The sequence below is a fragment of the Vollenhovia emeryi genome, unplaced genomic scaffold (assembly GCF_000949405.1).
Source record: "Vollenhovia emeryi isolate VEMERY1.0 unplaced genomic scaffold, V.emery_V1.0 DF939126.1, whole genome shotgun sequence".
In the NCBI taxonomy this organism is placed as follows: domain Eukaryota; kingdom Metazoa; phylum Arthropoda; class Insecta; order Hymenoptera; family Formicidae; genus Vollenhovia; species Vollenhovia emeryi.
In genome coordinates, this window is record NW_011967240.1 from 912,745 (window position 1) to 940,536 (window position 27,792).

General features: G+C 36.5%; 1 protein-coding gene across 2 annotated transcripts in view; it reads left to right on the top strand.

Annotated features, from left to right (window-relative positions):
* Nucleotides 1-627: 627 nt before the first annotated feature.
* LOC105568977 (leucine-rich repeat-containing G-protein coupled receptor 6) overlaps nt 628-27,792 on the top strand; it is a 100,709-nt gene continuing 73,544 nt past the window's right edge. The window contains exon 1 of one of the 2 annotated variants that reach the window (XM_012025079.1): nt 628-780. The gene's annotated coding sequence lies outside the window, so the exon portion shown is untranslated. Of the gene's footprint in view, nt 781-806; nt 1,257-27,792 lie in introns of those variants that run through there. The other variant, XM_012025078.1, reaches the window with a different exon arrangement.

A 27,792-nucleotide genomic window follows, 5' to 3' on the forward strand; every position in this document is an offset into this window, starting at 1 on the left:
ATCAAAGGAACATTTCGAAAAGATTTCGGGCGCAAACTCGCGATTACATATTTATATGTATTTTTACGATTTATAATCTAATATATACACACATATAATATACGTGTATAATATACGAAGGAAAAAATATATCTTATAGTATAGCTCTCAATAATGACTCGCACAATGTTAAAATATTGACAAGCAATTTCTTGTTTTATTTTTATTTACTGTAGCAAGAAGTCTCAGAAGCTTTCCGCAGCTTATCCGATCCCTTCTGCTATTTCTTGGTCGTCTCCTACTTGCTTTATTTTCCTCAAAGAGTTTACTTTTACAAACTTGCGACGAGCTTGAATCCTATGCTGGCCGAATGCCAAGAGAATCGTCAGGTGGCCAGTCATCGACTTCATTGTAGCCGGAAGACGCTCCAAGCGCGACGAGGACGGAGGGGCTGCTGGTACAGAGGGGTTGCTGGAACACAGAAGCTCCGGGTGTCCCGGTAGGTTGACGGCGGGCCCGGGTTCGCGTTCGCTAGCGCGCGTTCACCAGCAAGGCGCGCAGGTGCGCCGCGACGCTGGCGTCGGCGTCGTCGGTGTTTCCTCCTCCCCCGCTGAACGTACGCGTAGCTTGAGGTACGCGCGACGCCACAGAGCGCGGTAGAAGCCCAGAGGATCGCGAGGTCCCATCGTAGAGAGTCGGTTCTCCGCCGGGTCCGCTATTCGTCGTTCGACTGACTTTTGTCATGAGCCTCGGTTCCCGCGCGCTCGTCAGCTAGGAAGGGGAATCCTCTCCGGAAACCAGGTCAGTCAGAGACGTATCACGACGTGTCACCGACAGCGTCAACGTCACACGTGTGAGATCCGTTATCGTCGCGAGATCAGTGTCTTAGCCGTGCAACTAGTTGAGTTGTAATTCGCGAGTTGTCATTTACATATGGTTCATGTTCGAGTGAGACCGACTGTTCGCGGTTGTTCCGTTCGGTTCCGCGACCGGTTAATTTAAAGGGTACCGGGCGACTCCGGGAATCCCGAGGGAGTTGGAGGACTACCAGTGAACAAGTGAGCACCTTCGTTTTTTTTTCACACTCGTCGGGAATGTCGCAGGGAAAAGTGAAGTGAAAGACGCGGGTGGTGGATTCGGTGACGCTTCACGAATTCGCCCGGAAGTTTTGGATCCTCGTACAGCTTGCTCGAGGAATCTTCTTCCGTGGAAGATTCGCCTTTTCCCAACGCTCGCCGTTCGAAGGTGCCCGCTTGTTCACGGGAGAGACGACGCGCGTAAGTTGGACACCTGTTAAACTAGCGTACGAACTAGAACTTGGATTGAACGCGTCGATCGTGGGTGGTGAGTTCCACATTGTGGGAGACTGAAATACCGTGGTCTTACATAAATTTGATTGGCGTGAAATTGCTAGTTAGGTAGGTGTTAAATTAATTATCTCTTCCTGAGTGATCTTCGTCCAAATGCAAATTGGACAATCGCGTTTATCGAAAAGCAGCTCGAGAAATCCACGATCAATCTTTTGTTCCCCTAACGTATTGATCAGGTCACGATACGTAAACCTGCCCTCGTGCGTAGTAGACTTATTTCCCTTGCGACGTCAAGGGTACCTCGTCGTAGCGACCGATGAAGTTTAAATGTGTAGTTATAATTACTGAAATCGTGTTTCACGGTACAAAATGGTGTCCATGCGTTATAGTTTCATGGGTTTTAGCAACGATAATTTGAAACAGCAACGAGGGAAGTTTGACTGCGGCTTGCAATGAGTTTTGTGCTACAGTCATTAAGCGAATACAAGTTACTTGTTGTCTTCGTGATTGAATGATACAAATATCCTTTTGGAAGATACAATAAAACTCGATGCATTTCCTAAATTTAAAGTCAAAAGTGTCTAACGTTAACGTTTGCAACGAAATTTACTGTAAACCTCTAATTAAAATTAAATTAAACTTTAAAATTACACGAGCAAACAAACGTGCAAGCAGACGTTTATAACATAGACACCAAATGCAATATTTTCGTGTACAGATAAGTCTCGGTAAATTGCTTGTCGCGCAAAAATCGGATAAAAATTTAATAAAACGTTAAATGAAAAACGAATAAAAGGTGTGCGGTTTAAAAACAATATGAAATATAAAATCAAAGTTCGAAGTTTACGATTAGTTACGATCGTCCGTAGAAAAATTGGATACCAGTACAGCAACGATTCCTTAATCAAAATTAATCGTATCTCTGTTCCTAGGAGAAATCTACATTCTCAAGTTAACTTCTTATACATGATAACAGTGGTCTTCAGAGAATACTATTTCCGGTGGCTTGTCTCCTTCTCGATGCCGTGTCTCCTGTGAATTTTTCAAACCACTGTTGCGCCATGCGTATATCGATCGCGCCTCACCTCTTTGTCTTTTTGTATATTTTGCAGTAGTAGAATATGCAGCAATCGTGATACACATTTTCATACGCGTTTCACAATGCATATCGCAATCTTCCTCTTTAACAGTTCTCGAAAAAGTGTTAAAATAATATTTCTTAGGCTCTATTTGTTTTGTTATTTTAGTCGATTCGACCTATATTTGTTCGATGTACTTTTCGGGCAGAGAGCTCGCATTTACAATGCAGCAAGACATATTTCTCTTTGTTGTGCAATAGCCTGAGTGCGCTTTAAGGATGCTCGGGTAGTCAATACGCGTATCCCGGAGTCGAACGTTTGTCCATCAATTACCGTGACAGGAGCTTCCTTTTAGGTCTTTCGACCTTACCACGGGCGATTGCACGAGAATAAGCGCAACATCGATCGAGGCGCAAGATTCACGCGAGCGTACGATGCACGGCAGCGCCGAGGAAAATAATTTCTATCGCATTACGCGTAACAAGTGGCTTCGTTTTGTTCGGCTCGCAGGACTTCCGTCCGGGTCCCATTGTCCAGAAATCTCGCCGCTTCGCGGCAGACAACGCGCCGATGATGATGGTGGAGGCGTTAGTACGTCCATTATTCAGAGACCGAGACTCATTTGGCGACAATGAAAATGGTTTTGCGCTGAACGTTAACGTTCTCGCATATCGGATAAAGGACTTCATCAAGCTCATCCGAGGGACGTACGAACTCGGACAATGAAGTTCCAGGGTTGATTTTGTATTGTAAAGCTGACTTGTGGCGCAGGTCTAATTCCAGACGCGAACTCGAAAGCAGATTGAGTTAAAGTCCAAGTTTCGCTCTCTCTTGATCTTTCTCTTTGGGCAAATAAGTCGAAGAAAAACAAAAAAAAAGAAAGAGATCGAATCAAACTCAACGACTTGTCGAGCATATCTCATGATTAGATATTTTCGGAAACTCCGGATAGAAGAAATTTTAATCGAAGGGAAGAATGTTTCTACGCTAAAAATGATCAATTAATTCCCCACGAATGGCGATCGGATAACGTTTTGTTCCCCGTATCAGTATAGCAAATATATATTCTCCGATATATTTCGCATGACGAAACGGTGCGCATTCACGTACGCGAAATTACGTGGGGTCGTAAATTTGGCAGCGTTCCCCGCGGGCGTCTTATTTGCTCGCGCACATACGTGCGCGATACATGTACGGTCAACGTCCGAAATTTCGGGGCGATACGCCACGGCATGAGAGCAGGGTGTGTCCAATTCGAGTGCGCGTGTTGGCGCAAGGGTTGTTTACGTAATCCCGAGGGAATGATAGAACACGGCTCTGCTGTTACCTGCTCTCCCCCACCTTTTATCGGAGTAATTTCCTCCGCGCGCCTCCGTGCGCATTTCCTTAATAGTACGCGTTTGTTCCATTACCATACGCTGCGCCCCGGAATCCTTCCGTCAATTAATTCAAGAGGCTGCTCGCGAATCGCGGTAAAATCGCGCATCGCGCACTACCGAGGGCAAAGGTTAATGCGCTTTTCGGCGGGCGTACAGTGCCCAGAATGAAATACCATTGATTTCGCGTGCAAACGCGCTTGCCGGAAATCAATAAGTACGCTTAAAAGAAAAATAATCCACCTGGACTGATCATTTAAATGCCAAACAATTCCTTCGGCCGAGCGTGGGATTATTGATTTGCAATAGAAAGAAATACATAAAGTATGAGATGTCAAATCGCGCTTGAAATATATATCACTCCATCTCTCCTCGAGACACATTTTGCAATTCGTAAAATTCTGCACTTTGAGTGACAAAGGACGTGATGGTGGGGACGTAAGAGAAATGCAAATCGTGTCGCTTAAGCGCGACTGCGGGATACATGGATAACACTCGTAAAGTGAGATATTAAAAAGTCGAAGACATGACGCGAGCCGGCAACTTCAACATGCTAACTCACACCGCTCGCTCAAATGTTCACTTTTCGCAAATTACGTTTAACGACGACAATTTGGCACTTCTATTCAAATGTTCCGGGCGCCCACGATGCTCTCTTTCGGTGTCTCGTATTTCGCCACCTCTATTCAAATATCGAACATTCGTGTTTCCCGCAATCTTGGCAAGCTCAGGGACACAAGTCCGGGATATAAGTACAGCCGCGAAATGTCAGCGCAACGGCCGGGGTTACGACAACTGAGTCGATTCATCCCCTCGTTACGTCGCTGCGTGCGAGCACGGCTTGTAATCGCGACCCTAGATTTCATCCACCGTAAAGATATACCCGGCCTACGTACGTACGTAATGCGCAGCGCGGGGCAATATCGCACGTTATCGGTCGACGTTATCGCCATTCCGTGCCACGTCGTAATGCGCGATTCAAGCAGCCACGCAACTCGCTCTCGTCTTTCACGTGGATAATTGTGCTGATTCACCTTGAAATGCGCATTGTTCCCCCTCCCACCCGCCCTGGACACCCAGAAATTTACTAGAAAATACGACGCACCCGCTGATATACGGAGTTTATCCCTGGTCGCTCGTAAATTGCACGCCGGTAATGCAAAACGATGCGGCGCCGCCGAACATTATTCATACTTTTATACTTTCGTTCTTCGGTACGCTCTTTCTGATACGCAAATGACCTTTATCGCGTTTCCTTGCGGTGTTATTAAGATAAGTGGGGGCGAATGTCTAAATGAGACGAGCGCGCATACAATGTTCCTAGACATCCTTGAAGAAACTCGATTACGTCGTTCTTGCAGAACTAGAAAAATGTACTTTCTCTAGCGGCACACATTAGTTTAATCAAAGAGGTACATATAGAAAGGATATGCACTCGTCCGATATACGCATCCGCTTCCATTTGCTTTACCTTTTCATTTCGTTATGACGTTTCAACATGTGGCATTTCTTTACGCTTATGAAAACAGCATTCGTTCTTTACATCACGTTTCGCCCGCTGCTCTGCGCATCCACGTTATAAAAGATCTTTTCCCCGATTTTTATCAATTTAATTTCAGATTGAACACAGATTAGAATCCAGCGAGAAGCAATTTCTCACCACATTCTTGGTAGGGGAACAAAGTTGACTCTAAATTCTACGCGGAATATGCGGCGCTGCAAAGACGTGACGTCTTGCAACTTTCTGCATGTATAAATTTTTCCGGAAAATCCGACTCGCGCACATATCATCTTTATTTATTATACCTTACAATATACGACCATGGGGAAGGGGGTCGGATTCACATTGCGTTCAACATAAATGTATGATCTTGTTGGATGGCGTGCAATAACGTGTACCATCTTTATTGAGGATCACGTCACATTGTAATGCGTTCGCTTATACGCGCGTTTTTCCAGTATAAAAACTCGCTAAGGCTCGCAACAATGCCAACTCCTATGAATTTTCGCGGCGAGAAAGGCATTGTACGCGACTTCTTTTCCTCCCCAAGTCGTTGGCACAAAGGAAGGGTGTGCTGTTTGTGAACACACAACTTGCCCTGTTTTATTCGGGTCGCGGTCTTGGCGAGCAACGTATTTCCTCCACTTTACGCTTCAAAATGGCGTAGAGCTTGTTTAACGCCTGTTTCAAAAAACCGCCCCGTACAAAAGTGAATCTTACGAGTGCATCTGATAACGTCAAGAGAAAAATCAGATGGTTATGAAATGATGAAATAATGAAACAATAAAATGGAGGAAAATAAAAAATAGAAAAATCATGAATCCGCAATTACGTTATATAATTATGTTGTAGTTTCGATCTCAAAGGAAACAGTCTTCGAAGGAAACGGTCTCTATAGCCTTTGTCGAGAAATTTCTTTTTAGATATGTTACGAAATATGTCTACTCTCTAAAAGTCAATCAGTGGATTGCCACTGAAAGTCTCAGCGGTGTACTTACAACACTGTGAATCAGTGAGTATTCACTGTTTTCAGTGGTAATCCACTAATTGACTTTCAGAGAGTATATTTTTCTCTCGGTGTTATATTATTTTTCTTGGATGGACTAAAAATTCACGGGCCAAAACCTATTAAGAGCGTTTAAAAATTGAGTTTGTTATATCGTGAATGCTTACTCTGACACGACGCTAACATATGAGTGCCATAAAAAAAAAATCTTCTGAAAGAACCTACCTAATTAATTTAAAGGACTGAAATTAAGTTCGTGAAACTTTTTCAGACCAATTAGGATTCATCCTGTTAGACGTAGTTTCACGATTGTGCCATCGGGAGACGGAGAGTTATAAGGCGCTAGCACGCAAGTTCTCCGAGTCGCTGGGAAAGCGATAAGCTGGTTTTCCGGCCACGGTACCGACGAGTTTTTTCACATTTCACGCTCGTGGATTTCCCTTACGTGTAGCAGGATTACCCTCGCGAGGTGTTCAAACTAACTTTCAGTCGCGCGCGCAAAATGATATCTTTGAGGCCGAGAAAATACGAAGCCTAACTTTAACGTGGCGTACGCGTAACGCGACCCAAGAGGATCTCCGACAATAAGTGATTCGTGCGACAACGCGACAAAGCGGAGCGCTCTCTCGCTCGTGTTTTTACGATGCGCTTGATTAAAACACTGCGGATCGATCCGGCCGACTTTGGTGCCGCGGAGGCTTTGACCGCGTGTATTATCTTTGCGTCTGCAAAGGCAACCACGTCGCTCGTTAATCCGGTGAACTCGATTCAAGGCAAACTACCATCGATATCGTTTTTCCCCTTACTTTTCGCCCTGTGTCGCGGTTACCCCGTTACGTTGTTTCACCAGCGACGAGATTATTCTCGATTTTACCGCGACTTGTCGCGCGGCGTTGCTTTTTTCAAAGGAATAATAATTGACGCTCCCCAAATATTTGAGATTCGCTCGCGGTCGGCGACACCGTTATATTTCGCGTCCATTAATTACAATCCACCGCCTAAATTTGCAAGAGAGATCATTGAACGGAAACTGAAGTGAACGAAAAATAAACAAAATACTTATTTGAATATGCTCCGTGTTACTTGTATAGATAATGTATGTGCATCATAGAGAACATTTCCATGTTGACGATAAATAATTCCACGCCGAATAATTCCTCTTGTTGAAATAAAAAGAGGAATTTGCATAGACATGGTGTACGGGATTTTTTTTCCACGTTACAGAATTTGTTATATAACTCAAAACGTGAAGTCAGCAAAAAGGAGGCGACACGCATTTTACATTGCACGAAGCTCGTTTCCGAAGGATGTTCTTGAGATATATCAAACTTGTAGCAAGAAAGAACTTAAGTTTTTTCAAATAAAGGAAAAGTAAACTTTGACCATTATCCTCTTGTAGAAGATGCTATTTCATTTTTTTTGACACTGTACTTTTGACATTTCCGCTACTGTGGATGCTTTCTGCATAGACTTCGCCGCGCTCGCGAGAAAAATTGCGGAGGGTGCACAATCCATTAGCATACATCCATTTTCAATGTCTCACGGGAAATATCGACATTGAAAAATGTAAGAAATAAATGAATAACGCAAAGTGGCTATGAAACATAAAAACTCTAACGGAAATCAAATTAGACGAATGAACCGGGTTATGAATTCGCGATTAACCGATCCCGCGCAAAAAATATTCATTTAGGTAGGAAATCACAGGGACCAATTTGCACGCGTAGGATGTGTGAGGCAATTTTTCCTTCCAGTGGCGCACAGGTCTTTGTGGGTTTCTGAAAATTTCAGTAGTAAAAACCAGCGCATAACTGGGTGCAGGCAATTTTAGCTGTCTGTTCGCTCGTTTCCTGATAAAATTTTCAGAGGCATGGAAAAGCTTATAACTTTGAGAAGAAACTTTTTGTGCAGTTTTCCCCACATTTCCATATTTCTGCATTTTTATAATTCTTCATAATACGACTTCTTTGTAGACACGAAGGAATACCCCTTCGGGTAATTCCTTCTCTCTCGATATCTTAGCCGTATTTCCGTTATTACTTGTCGCGGGATCACTGATGTAGCGCACAATATAATCTCGCTTTACCGTTCGCTCGAAATTTTATCGCCCCGCGGGCGAATAAATCGAGACTTGATATTTTAGTAAGATTTGAAATAGTGTCGGCGAGAAATGTCTGAATTTATGGACGTAACGCCGTTTCTTACCGCGACCTCGAAATTTGCGCTTTATAGAGTCATAGCAGAAGGCATTCCAAAAACTTGAAATGTAGCACGCCCTTACGTGCGTGACTGGATATATAATACAGCCAAGAAAGACATAAGAGAGAGAGAGAGAGAGAGAAAGAAGGGGGGAGAGAAAAGGGAGAGATTTTATTGCACCTTAGGGCAATGTCCGTTGAAGCACACAGATAATACATGCACATATAAGTAACTATACAACAGGGAATTTACATGAGCCCTTACAAACATGTCAAAGCTGGATTAATGTAAGGCGTAAGCAGTGTTAGCTACGTGCAGATCATAACTAAATTAGTTACAAACTAAACAAATAATGTCTAATTAGATGCATAATTTCCAAACTTAATTTAATATAATTACTATAATAGCTAATATATATAATTAAAAAGACAAAAAATAGGTATGGAGAGAGAGCGAGAAAGAGATCGCGACCGCGTCACTTATCTGTTTCTAATCAAGATAAATGACTGCCAAATTATGTACTAAATAGATAATGGACTCCACCTGCTCACATAAACAGAATAATTATTCATTTAGCCGAGTCAAGTATATATTTAGTTATCAGATTGACGTTGGATTTCATTTTCCGATTTAGGAGACGTTGACAAAGTGCATATTTATGTTTGCATGCACGTTCGTACGCATGTGTTGCACGTATGTGTATGCATTACAACCCTATCAACCATAGAAAATTGCATTTGTCGGGCGGAATTTCCGCGAACGTAATACGTACCAACTCCGCAGGACAAGTCCGTATAATTTAGCACGAAGGGTGGGGGGCGATTTTGCCCTCGCTTCGTAGAACGTTCTTTGCCTTTGCGGTACGATGATAGATAGAACGATCATAAAGTTCCGTGAAACGGCGACGTCTTCGCCGTATGAATTATTTACTGGTATTGCAGAAAAAGCTATTTCGCTAACCAATTGCTAACATTTGCGGACGTGATCGTTGGAGCTGGGAAAAGCCGAAGACAATGCAACTGGCTAATGGCGACGTGTTAAATATCTGCTCCGTTCCAAACGGATGGCACTCATTAATGTAGAATACGCCGCGCTGACAGAAGAAATAGATTAGACGCTTTTTGTACACTGAACAAAAGACAGATGAATACCATATAGGTGTTGTGCGATGGTCAAGCTCTAATTAATCTGAAATAGGTTTGATTTAAGAACATCTGTCTGCGATCTGTCTGCATTCTTGTCAAATCCTATATTGTCATCAAGATTTCTTTCACAATATTACCCCGTGGGTGTTTTTGAAGAATTATGTATGCAGCTTCAGAAATAATAACGTTTCGCCTGACTTGACATGATTTCTCGCAAATATGTTTTTATTTACGAATAGCAAATAAGATAATAGAGATTAAACAGCTTTGTATATGACAGACTCACATTCCTTAGATATCAGTTAAGAATCATGTAAAAGAATTGATTTTTCATTCAAATAAAAATCGTTTTTATTTTCTTCAAAAAGAATTAATTTATTGTTTCATTTAAATAAGAAATGTATGTACTCTTGAAAAAATTATTTTTATGTAAGAGATGCATGTTCATTTCAAAGAAAATTTATTCCTCATTTAAATGAAAAATACATTCTCATTTACAATGATTTATACGATCAAGCTCAGAGAATAATTTTTATGAGGCTATTATGTATGTCTCATTAAATGCGCTTTAATTAGATTAATTAAATGTATTTAATTAAAAAAATATTCTATGTGCGTTCGTGCATGTGTAAAACGTTTCAAAAAACTCGAAAAAATAACATTATTAATTTCGTACATATGTCACAAAATTAAATTTTCATGCCACGAGGCACGAATTTCAGGTCGCAGACCTGATTAAAAAAATAAAAGAATTAAATCAGCATACATCAGTGAGATGTGCATTTTCTCTGAATTTTACACTATATCGTTGCTACACAGATAGCTTGCAGCGACAAAATAAATTGTCATTTCCGCTTAAAAAAACGACAAGTAAATTAAACATTTTCTTCTTTTCGCATTTCCGATAGAATCTTTTCTTCAAAGAGCAATATGTGTTCCTTTAACCTTTACACACTTGACAACGATCGCAATGTAACCTTTGTTGCAATAATATCGGATATTGATTGCTGACGGGCTTTTTTATAATGTTTAAAAAACTTCACTGCGAACATCTTCTAAGAGCGACCCCTGAAACGCTTAAAATATACCATGGGTATATAAATAACCTGAAAGTTGCGTACCTATTTCACACTAGCCGACCTCATTGTTACGCACATAATCCGCTTATTAATTTAATCAGACTACTCGAAGGACGGGATGGCTAAGTTGCATTAATGCCGCGTCTATAGTATAAGACTATAGTGTAGGCGCTAAATTTTCTTCAATCCACGTAACTTCGTCTATGCATCTCTCGACTTCTGAACTTGTTTAAAGTTTCTTAAACTTGCTCCACGGCCCGTTTCGTTAAGAACACATCAATCGCGTTAACATTGTAGCATCTTAACAAGAGGTAACTTCGCCTTATAGGTAACTTGCCTCGAATTCTCTGGGATATTGGTATTTTGCATTTACCGCGCATGAATCTTTGCTTCGGGCATAATTTATGGGTGGAGTGCCGCATGGGATCCGCCTGGCTCGGGATTACTTTTTCAGGATATAATGCACTCGTGCATTATAATCGTCAGATATCGGTATAACACACAGTTGAAACAATAATATCAATTTAACGGGAACGATAAAGGATCCGTCGCGTCAATTTTAATCGCTTGAAAATACTAACTGACTATTACAATCAAATTATAAAATTTTCAAGAGAAACTTAGGGAATGACACTGCAATTTAATCTTTTTTAACGCAAATTAAATTAATGGAAAATTAATGCCAGACACATATAATACGTGTGGAGGTGTGTAAACAAATATATATATATAATTTTTTTGTATTGTTAGAAAATAGTAGAGAAAAGTCCCTGATTATAAGATAGATTCTAATATGAGATAGTGGAGTTCCTGCTAAATCAATAGACATCATGTGTTGGGTCCATCATGAATTTATAGCCCTTGGAGTAAAATCTGTCTAGTGGAAAATCGATTGTTCGTGTAATCGTTGCGAAAAAATATTTGTCATTGAATTTGGAAGTTGAAAACCTGCTATCTCGTATTAGAATCCTATTTCACAATAGAGGACTTTCCTTTGTATATACTGTTCTTAATTTATATATAAGTTTTTTCCTAAGGAGCTTTTCAATCTCCATACGTACATCTACGATTTCTATGGTCTCACATGAACATATAGGAATCTCAGGATATTGTGGCGTACAGCCTGGCAACAGGGAGGTAACGTAATCTGGTATATCCTGGAAACATCTGCGTATAGACGCGACTCAGATATGTCGATATTCCCAACGATATCCCGCAGGCATTCACAGCGTATCCGCCTAACATCCTTGCATATAATAATACCGTACGTTACGTCCTGGTTACAATGCTGCATAATGATTGCTGCTGGCGTAAATTCGTCGAACCTAAGCGATATTTACTGCCTAATTCATCTTTGTTGGCCGTAACTTCCGCATATGTGGTATAACAGACTTTAAATAAACTATGTAGGAAGCAACGTTGTGCACGGCTTATATCTCAGTGGAAGTGCGGGCTTAATCATAAAATAATAATATACGTGCTATCAACGAGAATTAGAACGGATGTTGATCGATCATTCGTGGAATGCCCGAAAGCATGAAAAATGCACTCTCTCTATTCGTTTTAATAAATCATGTCTTCGAAAAATAGCAATGCTGATAATTCTTTCAAAGATTTTTAACGTGGTTGTTTGGAGTATTATCCGTTTTAGTTTTTAGTTTTATCTCATATCAAGATTGCATAAAATAGATCGGGAATTTAATCAATATTTATCAATAAATTTAAATTATTTCGATAAAAGTACAAAACATTTATCAAAATATGATACAAGCCAATTTTTTAAAAGGACGCTGATAAACTTGATCTCGTTAGGAAAAATGGAAAATAGTATTTGTAGTTTTAAAGAGAAATTTTTTGCTTTCTTTGATGTTTAACAAAAGTCACATAACTTCGTTGTTTCACATATGCTTACACGAGAATGTAACTATAATAACGAATTTTGGTTGAAACGGACAATGAATTCATTATGAAAGCAGAAGTACATTACTGGTTACAAGTCAAGCAAGAGTTGAAAAAATGTATTATTTTATAAAACTAATGCACCCAGATTTCGGTTCATTGCGCAACTTTAAAATTACAGAGTTAGATTCTCGGTTTTATGTGATTTATTCCGATACGCTTCACCGCATTTCTTCAATCTACATCGCTATTCGCAGCAATGTGACAAACTATTCACATTCTCGATAATTACAATTTGGACTAATTAAGAGAGTAATTAGACAAAAGGTTAAATGAGTAAAAATGTTGTTCACAAAAAGAAAAGAAGAAAAAATGTAAATGCTTAATTTTATTTCACAGAATGTTCGAAAGTACGCAACTCTACTTGACTATGTATAAATTAAATATTAATTATTATAATAAAGTAATATAAAGTAAAATTATAGCTACAGCATCGTTGTCTCCGTACTTTTTTAAATGCAAGTTTTCCATTTTCCTGATAAATTATTTCAATATATTTATATATCTGTAGAGTCACCTGACCCAGCTTTAAATTTTTGAAAACAAATTGATAATTTCTGATATCGCGGAATCATATTGCATATTCAATGTATATATTAGTCTCGATAAATAGTGATGGAAATATTTATCGAGGGTGGAGCGTCTATATACTCTACGTAACGCATGAGTTTGCAAGAAAAGTCTACTCAGGGAAACTAACTTCGCTCTTGAGGGAAAATGGAGGGTGAAACGATAATGGTGCAGAACGTGATAAAAAATTCTAGCCCTGTCTCTGCGAGGGATAGTGCTTGCCTCCGTAATGTTTGATAGAACAGTTCTGGTTTGCTTCAATTTTGGTATATGCGTATATCCCTTGCTGGTAGTAAACACGTCGACTTATCAAGGGTCAGGTCAATATTGCCATTCTCTCTTTTCTCTTTTTCCCTCCACGTCATACAGTTAGTCAGGTAATATTTATAGAAATAAATAGAAATGCCTGTTATAAAGAGGGACAGACAAGTAACGTAATTACGAACATTTTTTTAAATGCATTTTCATTTACCAAAATGTTTTAGTTCCACGTATCTAAATATCGTAATTATTTATTTTGATAAAATAATAATGGCGTGAAAATTATAATTTTAGTTTGCAGAAGTAGGACAAGATTTCCCCTGTGTGAAAAAGCTGTCGTTAGAAGTGAAAATATTTAAGTCCAGTAACGATGACTAATGCGATATTGTGTATAATATGTATTTACCAATATTTGGAATTAATTGGTTGCTGACATGAAACCATTACAATTGCGGCTGTAGACAGAACACGCGTTAATACATATGTACACATTAATGTTAACTTATGTATAAACTGAAATAATATTGCCAGTTCAATGTATAATAGGTACTATATATCAATAACATTGTTTCAGATGGAATTGATTAAAATCACGGTTAAAAAATATATCAGATTTATTATGGCATTTAATTAACAATTGAAAAAAAAGTAAATAAATTCTCATTTATGATATGACGCTATACTTTCACGTTAACTAATCGAGAACATGGTAATGATGGATTATATTATATAACAATGAACATTTCCTTGAAAATCTAATTGTGCTCCTAACGTGACTTTGCTAGACAAAGTTATTGCATATGTGTAATATACGCAAGTTCAGCAAAGTAAGTTTAACATGAAAGCCTGAATTCCAAATTACTTTCGCTCAAGGGATGTTGCCAGCATCTAACAACGCACCATTTCGTGTGTGCAACTTTTGTCGTGCTAAGAATAATCCGAAATGTCAGAAGTAATTCAAGGTACCCAAATTTTTTCATGCGGTATCTCATTAAATTGTTAAGAAATTTTACTCATTATTACCGTTTGATATAACGTAAGAGTTTTCTGAAATTATTCTCTTTAATCATTCAATAAAAATGTGACACAATAAATAAACTCATGCAAACAAAGTATTTTCATAAATTATTAGAGTCTCAATCTCACATTTTGCTGTAAATATTTCAATCAATAACTTTTATCTCATGTAACGGTGAATTTCTTACTACTAAATATGTGAATAAAAAATTAAAATTCAATATAAATATGAATTCTTTACTATTAAATATAAGATTTGTAAGAAATTTTAAATTACACTTATATGACTCTTTGCATTGACATAACTGTAATTTAATATAATTACAACCAATATGAACCATTTTTTAAAATTATATACAAATTAATAAATGTATTGACAATATATAAAATGTCTTTCACTTTTTCTCTGTAAAAATTGCGTTTTTAATAAAGTAAGGAATTTGTATTATGATTTTATATTAAGTTTTCCTATATTCTATGAACTATTAAATTAAAGAGAAATGCAAATAAGTGCGTATGTAAATATAATATATTTTTGTACTTCTCATATTTATTTTTATGTATGTGAAATATAATTAAATTGTATTTGTAAATGTAGTGTCTATGAGAAAGGATATTTTCTCGTATTTTAATCATAACATACTCCTCTTAAAAATATAAATCGATAAAATATACAATAAATAAAAATATAAATACAAAAATACAAAAATATAAAATTCGTAATGTAAATTTACTTTGAAAAATAAAAATATAAATTTCGTAATATAAAATTTTTTATCCATAATAATTTTCTTCTTGTATTGCTTTGTTTTTCCCAATTTACGATTTATAATTGCTACAAGAAAAAAGTTAAGAGTTTTCGTTCTTTATAGTTTATCCACGAGCATTTTCTCAGGTGTATAGCGTCATGTTTCCCAATTCACGATTTATAACTGCTACAAGAGGAAACTTAGAGAAAACTGATCTGGACTTAAACCCGCACGCTACAAATGCCGTAATAATCAAATCAAGATTCCATATATCGTCCGGAACTTAGTTGACTCGGCGAATCAAGCGCAGAAGTCAGAAAGCGGAATTACTTTCTCATTCGAGAGACGTAGCTCGTTTCCGCAGGTGTTCGGCCAGTCGTAAAGTTGCGCCGTCAGGTGATGCAGCCGGGAAGCGACCGGGGCTATAAACGGAGTTGGGCGAGTTGGAACCGCGAGTTCTTGCTCGATGTACACAACTCGGCCATGCCATCGATTCACTACACAGAACTTACATCCGTCCCTGGGTCGGCTAACTGGCAATTTTCGCAATTCTGCATGGCGTTTAATGCATGGAAACAGAATTGTCCCTTGTTCGAGTTGAATGGAGTTTTGGGAGGCTAGAACGTCTCTTATTGCGGACTATTACGTTCACGCGTATGTACGATCTCGCGTCGGACGTACATTTGCATTTTCAAACAATTAATAAATTGGAAATAATTCCTTTAATAACATTAATCAATGTGTTCCATTCGTAGCGAAATAAGGAGATTAGCAGGCAAGTTTATCTCGTCTCCCCAGTCACCAATTACATTTCTCTTTAATTATTAGAGTACTGGCGCACGTCTTATTCCTGGACCAGCACAATTATTCAGATTGCTAAGAGCAATTAATTACGACACATCTCATCGTAACACTCCGAACGCGTTTAGGGCAGATCAATAGTGCACTTCGTACTGGTAGAGTGCTCGTTCGCAATGCTACAGAGATACGAGTGGACACTTTATGTCAATAGTATTAATCGGACATGGTATCCCTATTGAAGCTAATTCACCCATACCGCGAGATCATTTGTAAAGATCGTTCCCAAAATATATCATGTACGTTCTTTTTATTGAAGAGAGAAAATACGCGAGGAGGAGTCACAAACAGATGCCGGGCGATAGTATTAATAGAGCTGATCCGCACAATACACACACGGAAAGATGTCGAGATATAGTCAAGTGATATTCGTGCAGGACGAAATACGTTTGTCGTGCTCTAAGTGCCCTTTTATAGATAGAAACAGGACGAGAAGTGACAAATCAGGTCCGTGTGCAAACCGAAGCGAAGCCCTCCCTTGCTGTTGCGAGTCCCAGCGAAACTGGGATCCCAACCTGACGTTCTGGTTCTAATCAAAACTTTGGATACGATAACGTCCACAGAGTATACGGCAAAATAAACGTGCAAGCGTATAATAAATATTGGCCAGTGCTGGCAAAGCTGTATTTTCCGCGTAGAATTGCGCAGGAAAGAATATTTTGGTTGAAGTGGCGAAAGAGATGTTTTTCCACTTTGATCTCGCTCAGTTTTTTTTGCTATATAGGGCACGAGAAGTTGTAATGAATCGTTAAACTTTAATAGGGGTGAATTATTAAAAAGGATGAAAATTTATCGTCTTTCTTTGGGAGATTGTGATACGGTTCAAAATATTATTGATCGAGCTGTTTTATATATTATTGAGCAATTCGAGCGGACAAAAGCAGAAAATGGATTAGCTTAAGGGAAACCGCACAGCCATTCGTTCGAATGTTGCGTTTGCTCGGAAAATCCCAAGTCCAATAAAATTGTAATTAAATATTAATGCGCACGTGCGTTGAAAGCGTAACTAAATTATCAATGTAAATTTCGTCCTTTAATATTAACCGTATATTTCGGGAGCGGGGAGGGTATTACTATTCTGGATTACACTAATTTAATTTTTGCACATGCATTTTGGGGTTGGAGCAAGTTTCCGCCGTAACACTCGCGAGAAACTCACGTTTACAGAGCGTAGTGGCAATAACGGCCATTCGAGCATTTGCGTTTCTCGTTTGTTTATCTGCTGGATGCCATGCCACCTGCAACGCATGAAACAAACATTTAATTTTCCTATCTCGTCGTCCGACGAGCGAAACGGACGCGCCGCGTAGAGGAAATCAATAACTCCTTTACACTATTTTCGTTGCAGAATCCCTCTCAAGTGTATCGGTTTATCGGGATCTACGCGGGCACGACGAAATAAGATGTGGAGTGTAGGCGTCGATATCGCGGGCGATTTCGCTCTTCCTTCCGCTAGATATTCTCGCCTGCAGCGGAAATCCTCGAGGTAAATCGATCGCCTATCCCGGCCCTTTTCACCCGGATTTATACCGCAACGAGATTCTTTATTCGGACACTGGCTACATCCCGAGCGACTGTTTCAATCGGCCGGAAAAAAAAACAAAAGCGGTATCGATAATCAGTTCCGTGTAATATAATTCCACAACGCGTTAGTGGTTAAACGTTAATTCTGTATCCAGCAAACCACAAGAACCACATTATTTACGCAATGGCGTTGCAACGTATTAATTTGTACATAACATTGCGATAAAACATTAAATAAATTTCTTTTTTAATTGCACTGTGATATAAAAAAATCGTCATATATATGTGTGAGTATCGCATGATTAATTTGACATAAAAACTGATGAAAGGTGTAATCCGAAATTATCCGCGAAATGCGACGCTGGGGAGACATTTTGCATAGTTGCGCGAATCGATACTGTAAAAGCATCCCTGGAGAATAGTGAAAAGCAATAAGCGTTTCTATTTGACGCTCTCTTTCCTGTCCTTACTAAAATTAATTTGATTTTCTAAAGGCGCGAATATATCGCAGTTATATATCGTACTCAACATTCTTAACAAACGTACAGCTTGACATTTCCGTATTTGACATATCACACGGGAATAAAGTCAATGTGGAAAGTTTACTTTGACATTTTCTTCAATAAAACTGTAACTGTGGGGATTTTTGTGGAGAAAAACTATAATTAGCATACTTTTATTTAAATTTTTGACATGTATATTCAATATTCTTGTATAGAAAAAAATATTTGGCAAACGAAAAAATTTGTTCTGACGGTATTTACCGGTGAAATTAAAATATCAATCCAAGAACTTTTCACAGTTCCCTGCAAATTGACATAAATATATGTTGAATACACACAATTAAAGAAAACTTTTTTTTCAATTAATTTTCTTCGTAATAATTTTATTTTAGAATTTAAGGATTCGAGACTCTCGTTTTCTGAAGATTCGATAAGTGGCCACTAGAAATCACTGAAACAGTTGGCAGCTTTAATTTGAATTCCGCGTATTTTCTCTTTTGATTGTTTTCCTAAAGCAGATTACCACGATGCTTCGGAGTAAAGGGTAAAGATTTCCACGGATTGTTTTCTTTCAATTCGGCTTTGCATTTCCAGAGAAAGTTTACTTTCCTCTATAACACTCCGCGATAAATCAAACCGAAATAATTTCAAAAGCAAAGTTCGTTAAATTGATCATTTTATATTAAACGTTGTACTACAGTAGGAAACTGTCAATTAAAACATTAAATTCTAATTGACATTTCAAAATCATTTACCCGTACATATATTTAGTATATTGATTCTATGTCGTTTTTGGTAGTAATTGTTTGAATGAACTTCCGCTGTTTGCTATAGGACTGGGTCGATAAAGTAAATAGTCTTGCGATCTACATTTGCTTCGCGGGCATCGCGGGCAGATCGGAATACTATTATATTTCTTTCTTTTGCTAGATGGTGTTTTCTTAAGAAGCAAACCGTTCTATTCACCTATCTATACCGCGAACGCATGAAATTTATGTCAGCTGCATTCACAACGATCTTTGCATTCTCTCGCGGCGGAATTCTATTCTTACGCGCGGAGATACATTTATATCATATATCTTCCGGAAGAAATGTATAAGATGGGAAATTAAATTTTCTCGCGTACTAGATGGTTTTAAATATTAAGATGGCGCCCCCCCCCCCCGCGTGATACATCGGTCGGCGAAAGCAGCAATTTGTATTTTACGTGGTAACCTGGTGTGTGAAAAATTCGTCCATAGCGCATACGATTTCCGTGGCATCGATTGGCCTCGTACCATAAGTGCGCTCGGTAAATTTCCATTTTTATGGAATTCTAGATGTAGGCGATAAAAGAAGCTCCATCGCAGTTAGCTAAATGAGTAAAAGTTAATAGCGACACGAGTTCGCATTATCGATTCGATCATCTTTCTATAAACGCAATCGAATGACGTGTTACATATTGCAGAAAATACTGCGAAACAGGTTTCGCAAACAACATAGTACATTTACTTTATAATATTTCTATACTTTTATATTATGTCCACATTGTGCATAACAAATTGTTGTTCATTCACAGGCCATTGTATAAAGCATTGATTGTTTCATCAATTTTTTTGTCTACCATTGTAATGTCTATATCACTGCGGTATAGAAAATTAATGTTTTTGTTCCATCATTGTTAATCTAATCAAAATGTTCCCAAATATTATAACGTGAATCAAATACACGTAAAAAATGCAACGTCTGCATCAAGATTTTTATATGGCATATAATTATAATATGTTTAATAAAAATATACGTATAATAATTCAAACTTATGACATCGAAGTTAAATTCTTTTTGTAGTTGAAGATAAACGGTTTGTAAATTAAGTTTTACAACTCATTTATTGAATGACTGAATTAATATTATGTCTTTCTTTTAATTTGAAATTGATTTTATACTTCAATGAATTTATGTATAATATCTGTGGAGTATGTAAAAATATGTAATATTGTAAATTGAAAGAGATTGCAACCAACAATGAAACTTTTGTTGAAGATAGATTAAATTCGTTAAAGCATTTGTTAAGTTTCGTGTGATGGTAACAGATTATTTCCTATTTCTTCTACTTTTCTTCTAACTCTTTCGTTGATCTCAAGAATCGATAACTTATATTAATTCGGTATTTTCGTGGCACTAAAAATGGTATTTAAAGTTAGATAGAATCAAAACGAGCCACCTGTTTCCGCGACTGATGAGATTACAGTGAGAGAAATAAAGATCGAAAGGACAGCAATAGAGAAATCTTACTCAAAAGCTAGACTCTATCCTATATTAAGCTCAACATCTTACGAGAGTCGCGAATTTATTACAAATTTAAGCGTAATTCCGAGAAAAAGTTGCCAGGGCAGAGAAAAGAAGCAGAACGGGAACGAGGCATTTATCCGGTTTATGCGTCTGTGAAATTTAATGATTCCATGACTGATGGCTCGTCCTAATTCGATAATTTTATCGACAAAGCAGATTCTGACACGAATATGGTTATGAGATTTCGACGAGAACAAGATAATTCAATTTTAATGCTACGCTTGTATTTCCATGCGACTGACGAGTATGATTTATTTCGGATTTGTTATATAATAATGGCGACTTATTACAATAATAAATGATAATGACTTATTTAATGCAAGTATTTTGTCGTGACACAGGAAATTCTTACCTATAATTGATGTGCAAGTAATGAAATTTTATATGAAGCTTAGGTATTGTTACAGTAAACTTTTTGCGAAGGGAAAAGTATATTTCAAAAAAGAATAGGATAAATTCGAAAAATCTAAATACCGTGTACTGTGAACAGTTTCCAGTGTTTTTCGTGGTTACAAGTGATGTTTCTGTTGTCGGGAAATGCAAATAATACTGCAATTTTTCGTTTTTTCTCGGCACAATATTTAAATTGCTCGAATTTATCCTATTGTTTCAGTATGGCCTTTTCCTTTTTGAAAAGACAGATATTTATATAGATTCTTTAGTTTTTCCTATTAATATTAACAAATTCAAAATATGACGTAATGAAAATAGTTACAGGTGTAGGGAATACCTCAAATTTTATTTCTCATAATTAGTTTGTAAGTTCCGTTGTGAAACTTTTCTAAAATTAAATTCAGGGAAGCTTATAATGCTGAATATTAAAACATTATGGAAAAAAGCTGGTGTTCAATTAAATTCTTTCTGACTTCAGTGTTCAAAAGAATCATAAATAAAAGTAAGTCCAGATCTTACGACACTGTATATACAAGTACATTTATCCATGCACGCTTATTAATATAGAATCAATTTTATGAGATCTCAAGAAACGGAATTAATAACACGAACAAACTTTCTCTCGAATAAATTAATGTCTCTTAGAGTTTAAAATTTACTTTTTACTTGAAAAATCTCGTCAAGAAACTACACTATTTTCGTTCTCAATTTTATAAAATAAATATTTATCACAGAATTCACTTTCTCATACGATAATCTCGTCAATTCTCTGTTAATTCGTATAACACACGGAACACATTGAAACTGTTGCCGGCTCCCAATACCAATGGGAATTCAAAATTCACAAGCGCTAATCGATACAGTTTCCGTGTCGACAACAGTGATAAACTTGTATTACTTTTGCGAGAATGTGATCAACATTCCGTATCAATCTGTGATGGCTTCAACGATCATCGGCCACGCGACAAAACAGGGTACGCGGTACATTCCTCTGTAATCATTTTCTGTCATGTCAAATGCAAACGAATCGTATATACATATACCATTTACCGAAATATGTAATGTACGTCAATAATCGTTGTATACGATTCGAGGTATAATTTATCACTCAAGTATGTTGAATTAATTTCAATTTGACATTTGCACGGTATATCGAAATTATTAATTCCATCGAAACGGCTACCGGAACCAGGTTTGTTTTTGCGAAAGTTACAGAAAAATTTTGCTCTTTTATTTCTTTTTGGGTAGAGCAGCTTCGATCAAATTTATGCAAATAATATTAAAATTCGATCTGTTTGTTATCAGGTCACGTAAAACAACTGGCCAACAAACACGATAAATTTGGTGCAAATTATAATAATGCCGCGCTGTAGTGGAGAATCGTTGAACGCATCGTGTATTAATGACTTAATGAATATGCGTTGAAACCGGAGAAAGTATGTTTAATTGATCCATATAATATGAATGCAACTATCATAATTTCAATGTAGAACAGAATTTAGAAATTACAACTATAAGTTTGCCCGTTAACGGAATTCATTTCAATCCAATTACCTAAATAATTTTTGTACAAAATTAAATCATCTTGTAGAATGTGTGTTACAATTTTTTAATATTATTATTTATTAATATCTAGATACTGATTAAAAATATTACATAAAGGAAAAATCTTATGTTATAATTAAAAATGTTCAAAAACAATATAGATGATTTAATTTCTTGAGTAAACCTGTTAAATATCATTTCTCTATTTTACATTTTTTTCATCAAAATTTGTAAAAATTAAGAAATTTAGTAAATATAAACGCTATTTCAGAAATATGGACATAGCAAAATAAGTTTAAAAGTTTAAAGCAAACAGATAGACTGACGAAATGATATGATATGTATGAGAAAGAAGAATTTGTTTCAAATTAGACCTGTTAGATTTGCTAAATAAAGACTTTGCCGTATTTTTATGATAGAGAGTTTTTAATATTTCCGCCTAACGTGTTATTACGTTCACGATGATGTATAGCAAGTATGCAAAGCATAACGTTATGCTCGTAGGTGAAAATGCATTAATCATTGTGTCATAACACGCATATTCTTTCGATATTGTAACTACAATTAACATGTTATTTGACGCTAAGTCTGTATGCAGCACATCCGCGTTCGTATCGAGCGATTTGATATTTACTATTTGATATGATGTTCAGAGCAGTATGCAATCCACCATAATTATCCAGCTTTGCATAATAATTAAGAGCTAACAATTCGCAGGACAAATACGACTATGACTAATGCTGCATAGTTGCATCTAATCATTACAAAAGCATTTGTTATACTATGCCTGATCGATTAAGTGTACTTTCTCAAATACACGTTTAAATCGCTGGTATTGCGACGACATAATTGATAATTTTATAATTAATAATTAGTAACTTTGCCGATCTCGTTGCACAGAATCTAATTATTGCTTAGATTAGATAAACAGAGAATAGTTATTATATTCAGGTGTTATGTTCAAGTGAAGATAATTAAAAGATAAATGCTCACACATACAAATAACAATATATTTGTAATTTGCGTGACTTTTTATACTATGTTTGTTACATTTTTTGATGCCTAGAAAAGAAATCTGTGAAAATTATCTTTACTAGCTGATAATTCACAGCAATAGTCGGAGTATACATATATATATGTGAAAGAAGCATAAATTTTAGAAATTCATCAAAGCATTCAACATATCCTGAAAATAATAAAATTACTCACGATTGAAGTCTTTTTAGTCTTTAACGTCAAATTGGTTTGTCGGAAATTATTTGAATAATTCAGAAATATCTCATGTCGAGGTGAGAATGAAAATAACGACTTGGCTATGATCCAAACGACATAAAAGTGTACTGAACGAGTTCATTACACTGATTCTTTTTTACTTAGCTATATATTGTTTGCCGGATTTATTCTATAATAATGGCGCCTACGAGCGAAAAAAAATTTTTTTTTAAAAAAGAGTAGTAGCATTCTCAACGTCCTTTGTTAAGCTGTTATTTGTTAGCAACGCATTTTAGAATACCAGTTTGCAATTCTGCAAACGTCAAATATTTTAAAATTTAATTGAAATTTTTAAGAAATCTAATTAAGTAGAGATAAAATTTTCAATTTTAATTGATTAATCGATTTTATACTTCTATGACTTATAATTGACAAAACCGTTTATTTTACTCTTAATTATGCAAACAATGCGACAAATAAATATTTTTGAATAATTTTACATGCTTCGAAAGAAACAATAAAGCAGCATTGAAATGTAAATTTAACTGTAAAAAAAACATTAATTTATGTGTTTCACTCCAAGTTGTAACAAACTACGATCAAACAGTGTTGCTTCGTGCTTGTTATTATAACATGTACAGAAATTCTTATACTTTTGCTAATTAATTCATCACATATGGAGTGTTTCGATAATGTCTGAATAGCTGTAATATATCGAATACGACTGATCCATTAAGTGATTGCGACCCTTATATGGTAATACTTCCATACATGAAAAATTACAAATGCGTTTGTTGTTATGGAACTTTTCCCATATTAAACTGTAGCAATGCAACGCAGCTATTAATTACAATGCTATCAGCGTAGTAATCTATCCACCTATTTTAATTATTTAAATGTATTAATTTAGTTACTTACACATTAGTATTTAATAATATGACTTAACAAACGGTTAAATACGCCATAATTGCAGTTATAATTGCCAAATAAATTAACGGCCCAATTGAACCCGAAATGGTGGCGTTTACCGTGATCAATTTAACGTAAGGAAGTAATAAAGATCTGGCACGCTTATACATATACATGTTAGAATAAATAATGATGTAGGAGGCACTTTAGAATATCTTGCACTAGTATGCATACATTACTTCTCATCTATGCTCCTCATCTATGCTAGCCAGTCGTTTAAAACACGGTCGGTTTATCGACCAACTTGGTCGACCTATATCCACGGCATTATTATTTGACGACTTCGCGTCTTGGCCGTGGTCGAAAAATGGCGGTTATAAGACCGAGAATGAGAATTGCTGTGCTAGTAATGCCAGCCCGACGTCAGTCGATGTCAGTACGTTTCCTGTAATGCCACTCTCAATTGCGCAATTTCAGGAAGAACTCAGGCAAATCCAATAGACTAACTTCGTTTTCGAAAGTGTGTTAAATATCGTGAGTTCGAGTGGTGTCACACGCTCTGACGAAGCATTGAATATCCCAACATAAAAAGCCTCGCGATTTAGCTTTTAAATTGAGAATAAATACCGGCAATTTTCGTACGAGTTCAATTTCAATTGATATAAATACGAAAAACACGTAACCACGCGGCAGCTTTTGCAGTTTTATCGTGATTAATAAATGTAGGACTCATTGCGCGTATGTGTTATCAAAACCTGGATTATAAGGTACAAAAGCTCCATTTCTGTTAGAAATATATGAAAAGTCGTGCGTTAATCTTCATATACAAATCATATCCTAATGAAATATAAATATAAAATGCCGGAACGCACTGCGTTGTGGGCCTCCAGTTTCAGTTTCATTGATACTCTGTAAATGCATTTAAATATTATCTGGATTTGTATACGTTTTCGTATTAATTAAATGTTAATAATTATAAATTATAATTAAATCAATACGTTATTTATCAATATTGAATAACTATACGTAATATATGATAGACGTCTGTGATATATATTCTGGATCGTTTTAATATTAGCACATGATTTTTACAAATGTAACAGTATGTTACGTGTTCGACAGTTGTGTAGGAAATGTGAAAAATATGAAAAAGTGCGTAAAGCATCCCCCTCTTGTTCCCTTATTATACACGTGTGTAACATGCTGGCGTTGGCAGATTAAAATCTGAATAATAAATTTATGATGCTTGGAATAATTTGGAAACTCTCGCGCCATTATTCAATGCACCGAGGTGTGCTTGAATTATACGGCAAAATATGTAGAAATCACACTATTACTCGTTTACTACGTGCGGCAAACATTACGTTAATTGAGATTCGAGTAAATTGTAATTTTCACCGGCCAAAAGGAAATAATTTCAGAGTGTGTAATCTGTCGAAAAATAACGATACATATTTTTCTTTTTTCTTTTTACGCAACAAAGAACTGAACGGTCGCAGTATCGCGGCTGTGAGCAGTAAAACTTTACTTCTGCCCCTCGTGAATTTTCGTGAATCCTTAGCTTGCAAACGATTAGCTTGCGTCAACAGGCAATCGTTCTTGTCAATCGAAGAGATCGTAACAAGTGTGCTCGTATCAAGCGCAATTCGCCACCGATATACCGCGTTCGATATATCGATCACATCCTTCGGCAAAAGTTCAGCTATCTTTCTGAGCAAGGCTCTTGACGTCAAGCACACTCGTACCAAGGACCTGTGAGTTACATTCGATATATGATGTATGTTGGACGCGGTTGATCAAAGGGCAAATCGAACGGTCAGTAAGCGTATAATCATAAATCATGCGAGATACCTGTGTGACTCCGTAATGCAATTTAGCTTCAATTTAGCGCCATCGTGATTGAAACTAGTGATTTAGAGTGCATAGAGCTCATAAAGTTCATATTCGGGATGCGCGTTACAATGTTGAAATTTAATTATACCAAACTATTTTTTGTCCGACACATAAGGCAGAATGTCAATCTGTTAATATCTTCGATGAAATTTAAACCGAGCTTTTTTAGTGACATATATGAATATTTGCCAACGTCTCGTTCCTCAATATTAGATATTTAAAGAGATACGTACATATATAGTAATATCCAATTATATTCGTTATTAAATTTTTCCCGGTCGCTTAGAGTTACCTAAAAATATGTTTATTACGTTACCCACACACGTGTATTGAGATATCTAATAATTTAATAATTTAATAATTTAATTGCAATTTAATGTCAAATTGAAGTTACGTTTTTATTTTTAGTATTTCGTATTTAAATGATAAACATTTTAATTGCAATTTTATTTTACTATGATTATTGGATAGCTTTACAATGAAATTGGAAGAAGAAGAAGCGCTGAAAGAAAAATGTGATTTTTTTTAGTATATAATATGGCATGCGCTATTTAACCAGGGTTGGGAAGTAACTCGTTACTTGTAACGAAGTTACAGTTACTTCTTTTTGGCAACTCTAACTTAACTTCGTTACTTTTTCTCCATCTGTAACTGTAACTTAACTCAGTTACATTTTTTCGATAACTAGTAACTAATTTAATAGTTACATTAATAGTTACTTTATATATTTTTTAAACCTTCACTTAATCGCATATGCGCCTAGAAGCACAATTCATTAGCTCATATTGGTTAAACATTGGTTATGTTGGCAGTGAATTAGCCAATATTTCCCCAATATTGGTCATAAAATAAATGCAAATATACTACTGATATTGTACCTAGATGATTATTTAATATTGGATTGATTGTATTAGCAAGATTGTCCAATAAAATTGTAATACTTAATATAGAATAAATGCTAATGTAACGCCGATGTTACGTATTAATAATTGCACGGCACTGTGTTTATATTGAAAGTACATTGCAAAAATATGAGGCCCTCCACCACCCCCGCCAATTTCGATCGGCGGTCCTCTTTTCTTTACCATAATCATTTTCTTTTGACATCTTTGTCATTATTATATTTTCATCACAATTAATTTTATAATTTATTACAATGTAAAACATGTAGCTATGTCTACTCTCTAAAAGTCAATCAGTGGATTATTACAGAAAACAGTGAATACCCACTGATTTACAGTTACAAGTAAAACACTGAATAATTCAATAGTTATAACCGTTTTCAGTGATAATTCACTGATTGACTTTTAGAGAGTAATATGTAACATTCTTTATAAATGTGTAAACAAAAAATCGTATTGTAAATGCGCAAACGAAAATCTATCGCATAAAAG